We start from the raw sequence: 8,894 nt of genomic DNA, 5'->3' as shown, positions 1-8,894 counted from the left end.
AACACCTATAGAACTATTAAAAAAATATGAAACAGCTATAAAAGATGAATTTGGTAGTACGACAACTATCGAAGAAGAACAAAATGAAGAAAGAGATATGAATAGAAATTTAATGTTAAAATTAGCAATATGTAATATGTGTTATATAGATGAATATACTTGCGCATTTAAAGAATATTATTACAAAGGAGCATACTTAAATTTTGCTTACTTTTTGTTAATTTCTTGGACCTCGCTGCTCATTATTATAGAGTTATTTTTTCTACATCTTTTAGGTAAACTAAATGACGTTTGAACAGCGAAAGTTTTACAAAAAAAAATCAACTACATTGTTCCTTAATAATAGTAGGGAGTGAGTCTGAAAAATAATAACAAAACTTAAATAGTATTCCTTAGTGGTGGATAAATAATTCATTTGTAAGTTCTTTTTGTTAATTTGCATTTGGGAAAAATGACTATATAAAGTGGTGCATGTTAATTATTATTAGTACTCAGTAGTAAACCAAAGCTGATCAAATCTATTCCTTATTTTTCTTGCGTAAGTGGACATATTTAACTATTATAATAAATGGGGACTCTTCTAAAATATAGGATTTTACAGCAAAAGAACATAGGGGATTATAACAAAACAGTCACCATTGTGCAATAGTAAAATATTGCTTACCTGTAAGCGTGACGTATTATATAATACTTGGAAGACACTTGTATTATTTAAAAGGTGTAAAACTATTTTCTAGTGGACGTTAAATTTCAATGTGTTAGGTTCCTTTCTTTTGCAAGTTGAAGGCCTTGAAATGATGGGTTGATTCAAGATTTGAACATTATGTGTTCGAGTTTTAGTTTTATCACAACTTTTTTGATATAATGAATTTGAAATATTATCTATATTTATTCAATATGTTTTTTTCAGAACGTATAAGTTATGAACGAGCTCCGCTCCAGCTGCTTAAGTAGAATATTTCTTTGCGTTAAGAGTCATGAAATTATTGAACTTGAAATTATGGTGGTTTGACTTGTCGAAGGCCACTCTTCAAAAATATTAAACATAAAAGGAAATATCAAGAGAAGAAGGTGACCTTACTATCTGCCTTTGTCATACCAAGTTGACTTTTTCTTCATCAATACTTTTCAATTATTTGGAACCAAATCACATGCTCTTATAAGCTTTAGAAACTTCTATTAGAAATTTTTTTGAGTGTACACTGGTGTGCTTAGACCTTCAATGTTAGTTAAAATAAAAAATTAACTTAAGGCTAGTTCCAGATTTTATAAGGCCGGTTCAAGCAGACAAAAGAAGAAAATATAGGTCAATTGGAAGATTGTTGAATTCTACAAAGACAAAATAGCCAAAAGCTTACTTAACCTATTATTGAATTTCTACCTACACACTTTAAATTTATGAGCGTCCTATCACCCCATTGAATTATTTACAATTGAAATTTTCACCTCCGAAAATACTTATGTGGCAAGGCAAGTGTATTTCACTCTCTTTTGAGAGAGTGAGCATAAAAGACAAGCATTAAAATTTTATTTTTACAATTTCTTTTCATAAAAGTATAAAATTTAATTATTATTTGTCACAGCCCTCTTTTATCAAAAATTTATTTTTAAAATTCAAAAGGATTTTCAGTTATTGAAGTGACTAAAAGAAAAAGTGTTTTGAAAAATGATTTACAATTAAAACTCAGAGTCACCACGTGACATTGGACTGAGTGTGCCATGTCACCTTTAATATATTTGTTCTTCAAAGTGGTTGACTCTTGAAAACTAATTGGCGAACAGAGATTTCGGTTAAGGAATTTTGTTGACAAGGAGAAGGTGTGAGGCATTCTTGATCCCATTGTTTGAGCATGGTTGCTTCATTTACTTATATTGGCCGAATTAACACTATAAAGATGAATAAACTCATAGAAACACATAAAGTAGACAAACAAACATATAGTTCAAAATGAAAATAAAGTCCAGTCAGATTATTCAGTCCAAGAGGAAATAAAAAGTACGACAAAATAAGCATATACTAGTCTATTCTATCCTACAACTAAGCTTTACTCGACAACCCGGGCCTTAATCACAGACTGGCTCCAAATATATAGTTTCTTTAGGTATTTTCTGATAAATTGATACATTTGAGTCAAGATAATAAAATAAACATGCATGTAAGTGAAACAAATACAATCCAATATCAAATTCTAAGTTTGCCTACACAACCTCGATCTAAACATGTTACTTTCAGTGGAGAAAATTTGAAATAAATATAATGACTAACTAAATAAACCAATTGGAGTTATAAATTATTCTATTTTTCACAATCCCACCCCCAAATCAAATTAAAAATTATCAATTTTTAATAAACAATTCATTCTTTGTTAAGAAGAATAAAGTAGAGAAAGAAGAGGGGGGCTTCTTTATTTCTTGAGGGATGAGAGATCAGCTTGAGAGATTGAGGATGATTTACAATGAATAGAACCCCTCTATTTATACGAAAAATTACTCCTAGTTTCTCTCTAAAAGATAGATATTTCAAATTCTGATAGATATTAACTAGATCTTGATAAATCTTATCTATATTTTTTTATAGACATTCACTATAATGTAAATACATTTATAACACTTCCTCTTGACTTTTTAGTTGATAGATAATGTGTCTCATTAAAACCTTACTAGAAAAAATTCAGTGGGAAAAAAATCGAGTGAAGGAAAAAGAGTACACATATCTAATCATATGCATTTCAGCTGCCTCGTTAAAAACCTTACAAGAAAAATTCAGTGGGACAAAAACTTAAAAGGGAAAATAAGTACAACACGTATTTTCTCCCTCTGATGAGAACATCAATGAATCTTTTTATCTCAATCTTGTGCATCATCTTCTTTAAAAGTTGCAGTTAGAAAACACTTCGTGAATAAATCAACCACATTGTCACTTGAATGAATTTTTTGCACATTAATATCACCATTCTTTTAGAGCTCATGTATGTATAAAAACTTTGACGAAATGTGATTCGTTCTATCTCCTTTTATGGATCCTCCCTTAAGTTGTGTTATGTATGCTGCATTATCTTTATCTAAAATTATGGGTACTTTATCACATTTCAAATCACATTTTTCTCGAATGAAATGTATCATGGACCTCAACCACACACACTCTCGACTTGTTTCATGAATAGCTATAATCTCAGTATGGTTCGATGAAATGGCTATGATAGAATGCTTTACAAATCTCCAAGATATGACAGTATCCCCATATATGAACATATATCCTATTTGAAACCAAGCTTTGTACAGGTCGGATAAGTATCCATCATCAGCATACCAACAAGATCAAAACTGCAATCTTTAAAATAAAATAAGCCCATATCGGTATCCCTTTTAGGTAACATGATATGTGTTTTATTTTATTCCAGTACCTCCTAGTAGGAACAGAAATATACCTTGCTAACAAATTAACTGAAAACGCTATATCAGGCCTTATAGTGTTTGCAAGATACATTAGTACACCAATTGCACTAAGATATGGTATTTGATAACCAATCCAATTTGGTATATTTCTCATTTCAGCAAATAATCTATTACTTTTGAAAACTCTCTAAGAGTTTCAATAATTTTCAAGTTATAAGCTTATGCAATATAAGGATTATAAATAAGTTTTCCAAAAACTTTTATATGCTTCAAATATTTTGAATCCTTAAAAGAGTTTTCATATAAATTTTGTCAAGTGGCAATATTCCATATTTCATGTCTGACAGCTTCAAGTGTCTGGAGTGCAAATCAAAATAAGTTTTACATTTATCAAGATGCATTATTTCATGTCACTTGATAAATGTTTCTACGCCAGCATGCTTTAATGAATGTAGAATTCAAATCCTCGTGATCTTTCATAATATTACGCCAATATTGTTTCAAAGATATTAATGATCCATCATTTCGTATCGGTCCACAATGCGACATAATATTTTGAGATCTCATCATTTTATTATTTTCAGGTGCCTGAACCTCTTATAACGTTTCATGAAGTGTTATGTCAAAGGATCTTCAAGAGTACATTGCCTTCTTATTATGATTGTTTATTCCTTATCCTTTTCAAGTATTATTTAATTTAGAACTGATTGATCTACCATGCTTTTTACATGCATAGATTTTGTCCTTTAGGAATATAAAATAGGATCACTTACAGCTTTAACATGAGATGCTTTCGGCATTTGACTTGAATTATCTTTTGAATGAGGATCTGATGATAATTCCTAACATATTTTATAGTTGCTTACAATTTACCCCTTATTTTAGGAAAACTAACATACATCCTCCATCTTCTTTGAGGAATCTATCTTTATGTATCATGGTATATTCATTAATTATATACCGCATATTAAAACTATTAGATGGAATAGTTGGTTCCTAACCTTGACCCAATTGGGATGGAAAAAATAATCATAATTTATTGGTCTAATGCATACAAGTGTTATTATATACAACATATCATATTTTAGATCAACATATGAAGCTTTGTTCACATTAGCAATGGTTTAACTATTTATCAAAGGCATTCAATATCAAACCATCATCATCAAGATAAATTATCTTGATTACACAATCTAAATTTTATGCTCTTGACTCAATTTTATTGAGAAAGCAACTTTATGAATGTCAAACTACAGGTTGACAATAAACGTACAAGTGATCATCTTATATCGATACATCTTAATAGATCACATGACTAGTGAACGGGCCCATATTTACCTTTTATATTTTTTAGATTTTAAGAGATCAAATCTCGTTGGTCCAACCAACTTATCATGAGAACAAGCAAAATTAAAAGTTCATGAAGAATTTTCTAGTTCTTCAATATACAATACTCACTATGCACATCTTTAGGATGTCTGATAAGTCGTCAATTTGATGACTTGCTAGCACCTTTTAAGCCCAAATTATCGTGTTTTTCCATTAATTTAATGGTACTCTCTTACTTAATGCTCATTTATGTTGGTAAAAATAAAAAGGTAAGATGGGCAAGTCATTCAAGTCATCAAGAGGCCAAATATGAAGGAAAAGAGTCATCCGCTTTGCATCTGCTTTGGAGCTGCTAGCCATCTTCTCTCCATCCATTTTAGATCCGCTCAAGTAGATCAAGAGCAATATGGTAGTTTTGTAATTTTCATCAAATATAGAGTGGGATTTTAAAAAGAGGATTTTAGCTCATTTTTCAAGACCTAGCCTTTATCTTTTGAACACAGCATCTCTCTTATCTTTTTAGCTTCTCTCTTCACAACTTAGCATCTATATTTTCATCTTAGAAGAATTTTTTTCTAAGCTTGAATAAAAAATATATGTTAGTGATTTTTCGTTGAAGAATTATTGAAACCCTAAGTGTGGAACTACATTGTCTCTATTTCTCATAGATGAAGTCAATGATAACTTTGGTATATTCTTATCCCTTTTATCTATGAGTAGCTAATTCTAAATCTTGGGGTTATGCTTGCTTAGGTTGTGGTAGTGCATTGATTTTAGCTAATTATTTTTCTAATTAATTAGTCGTGATGGGTGTTGCATTTATTTCATAGATTAATTAAGAGTTGGGGGTTGCAAATCCTAACCACCCTAGAACCCATGTCATTCGTGAAAGAAGGGACATGGGTGAGGAATAAACTCAACCAATAACTTGATTCATTTCATTTAATGATATCTATTAGACATAATGATGTAAATTAAGGCAATAGATGTGAAAAATTATCACACTTGTGACGTGTTAGAAAGAACCTATTTGTGAAATATGGTGTTGTAATTAAAAGATTGACATAATACATTGACATCTAGCCTACCCATGACTTTTAGCAAAAATTTGGATAAGTGGTCAAGTACCCATGCATGAACCCACACCTAGAATTGCATAACCCCAAGGCTTATTCTCAATTGAATTCACTCTTAACATTTTTTAACGTCAAGATAGTGCACTAAAATTGAAGTAGTTATCATTTACAAACATGTTCAAACTAAATCCCCCATTTTATAGTTATGTTTATTTTATTCACACTACGGGTCATCTTTTAGTAGACTATCAATACTCTTGAGTTTTGAATTCTATGATTTCACTCCTTGTGGATTCAACCCCAACCTAAGTTGGGTTATATTGACAATGATCGCTTACGCTCATTCAAGAGTGTAATTTGAGCGTTATCAAAAATGGCACCGTTGCCGGGGAGTGAAACATAGTTTTCACTCTTGTAGTATTTTTAGTTACATTGGGTTAACCGTAGTATTTTATTTTACATTGTTTGGTGTTTTTGTTCTTTCTCATATGTGCATAATAGTATACACGATACTATGAGTCAACACGATAGTCATACCGAGATGATTGATAGATATCATGAGAATGAGGATCACCTCAATGATACGGGTCGAGCTAGTGCTATTCGTATTCCACCGATGAAAGGAAATAGAGTATTTCACGTTACTAGCATGATGATTTACTTGCTTCAAATGAAAGGGTTATTTGGAGGCAAGCACATGAGGATGCTAATCAACACTTGACAAATTTTTTTGAGGTATTTTACCCATTTGACATGCCCCACATATCTCAAGAGTCAATTCAATTGCATTTTTTCCTATTTTCTTTAATGGGAGAAGCGGTCTTCTGGTTACGGTCTTTGCCCGTAGGGTCTATCACTTCATGGGTTAGGCTCATGGAGGCATTCTTAGAAAGATACTTTCCCATTCTCAGATGTTGCAACTAAGAGATGAAATCATCAACTTTTGCCAACTTAATAGCAAACCATTATATGAGGCTTGGAAATGATTCAACAATTGAGAAATTTAGCAAATATGGCTAAAGTTTCCAAATAAAATGCTCCTTTAAATTTTCTATAGGTCATTTGATCAATTGAGCAAGACGGTAGCCAATAATGCGGCCGAGGGTTCTTTTGTTAGACTATCATATGATATTGTGTCAAATTTATTAGATCAAGTGGCCAAGCAAAGTAGAGGGTGGAATACAAGAGATACCGAGGTGTCTGTAGGGGATTCCTCCATATTTTTTGTAAGCCAAGAGCAAAAGAAAAAAATAAAGAAAGAGATGCAAATATGGCTAAAGTGATGACGCAACTTGATCTTCTCACCAAGCATATGATGGGAGCTCCTCCTAAGGAGGTTAAATTCATTGCTTCTAAGAGTGCTAAATATTATGATGATGAGGAAACGAACTCCCTTGACAAAGAAATTCAGTTTTTGTCAAACCAATAGGGGGGTTCCCGCCCTACCTATCAAAGGCAAGATAGGAGTCAAGGTTGGAAGGAAAGAGATCGTGATAGAGATTGGTGTGATAAAGATCATAATAGAGATCAGTATTGGAGATATAAGAAGAGAGATTATGATTGCTATGTACCTCCACATGATTGGGTAAAGGGTAAAGAGTCAAGTTCCATTGACTTGGATAAGCTCAAAAATGAAGATGTCCTTGCTCGAATTTTAATGGGTGTTGAGGGGACCGGCAATATGGTGAGAGAAATGAAAGGTGACTTCTCATAACTAAATCAAACAGTGACATCTCACTCGGCCTTTATCAAGCAACTTGAAACTCAATTGGGCCAAATCTTGGCATAACTTAATGCAAAACCAAAGGGTGGATTACCTAGTAACACGATTGTCAATCCTAAAAATATTGCTCATATCATGGCTATTGTCTCTAGGATTGGTCAGAATATTGGTAAAGATGTTGTTGATCTTGGTGAAGACCCCAATGAAAAGGAAAATAAAGAACACTTGAATGAAAAGAGAAAGAGGCTAGAAGAGCCACTTGATAATGATCCAAAGCCTAATGAGACAAGTATTGAACGAGCGATGGTAGTAGAAAAAAATATTGAAAATGAGAAAACTCCGACGGTGGTTGATGATGATATTCCAAAAGTGGATGAAACTCCAATTGTTCCATTCCCACAAATCAAAATTCCTCCCCCATTCCCACAAAGGCTCAAGAAGAAGGATGATGATACCAAGTTCAACAAGTTTCTTGCAAAGTTTAGCAATTTATCAATAAATATTCCTTTGCTAGAAGCCTTACAAGAAATACTCGGGTATGCTAAATTTACGAAGGACTTGGTTACAAAGAAGCGAGTCATGAATTTTGAAACAATTGAGGTAACCCACAATTGTAGTGTTATATCTCTAGCACAATGGTGGTAAAGAAAGAAGACTCGGGCGCACTCACTATTCCTTGCACTATTGGGGTCTGTAAATTCAGAAAAGTGTTGTGTGATCTTGGGGCAAGTATTAATTTGATGTCATTTACCGTGTTTTAACAGTTAGTCTTGGGTGCTCCTAAGTCTAACTCTATGAGGCTTCTAATGGCTGATCATTCAATCAAAAATCCTTTGGGTGTGTTGTATGATTTTTGGTGAAAGTTGATCGATTTATCTTTCCGGTCGACTTTATTATTCTTGATTGTGAGATTGATCATGAGGTCCCAATCATTCTTGGTAGAACATTCTTAGCTATCGGAAGGGCCTTAGTGGATGTGGACTATGAGGAGATGAAATTTTTGGTGAACAATGAAGAAGTATCCTTTAATGTGTGTAAGTCCATGAAGCAACTGATGGGCTTGCAAGTTATTTCGGTGATTGATTTGGTTGATGATGAGGTAGCTAACACCGTTGAAATGGATCTTTTGAATTACCCCTTGGTGGATATATTGTGGAACTTTGGAAGTGAGGTGGTTGAAGAATATGATGAGGTGGTAGCTTCATTGATGGGTCTTGGATATTACACTAAGAACCCGGTCAAATTGGATCTTGATTTGAAAATTTGTGAGAGTCTACCTGCCAAGTCGTCTATTATTGAACCACCTCAACTCGAACTTAAGTTGGTACCATCCCATCTCCAATATGTTTTCTTGGGTGAGGATAACATAT

At 32.8% G+C, this 8,894-nt stretch overlaps 1 pseudogene; it reads left to right on the top strand.

Moving 5' to 3' along the window:
• The window catches only part of LOC107868992, a 30,178-nt pseudogene extending 22,663 nt beyond the window's left edge, over positions 1-7,515 (top strand).
• Positions 7,516-8,894: the final 1,379 nt, after the last annotated feature.

The sequence above is a fragment of the Capsicum annuum genome, chromosome 4 (assembly GCF_002878395.1).
Source record: "Capsicum annuum cultivar UCD-10X-F1 chromosome 4, UCD10Xv1.1, whole genome shotgun sequence".
In the NCBI taxonomy this organism is placed as follows: Eukaryota; Viridiplantae; Streptophyta; class Magnoliopsida; order Solanales; family Solanaceae; genus Capsicum; species Capsicum annuum.
Note: the sequence above shows the minus strand (reverse complement) of the source record. Positions and strands in the feature narration are given on the sequence as shown.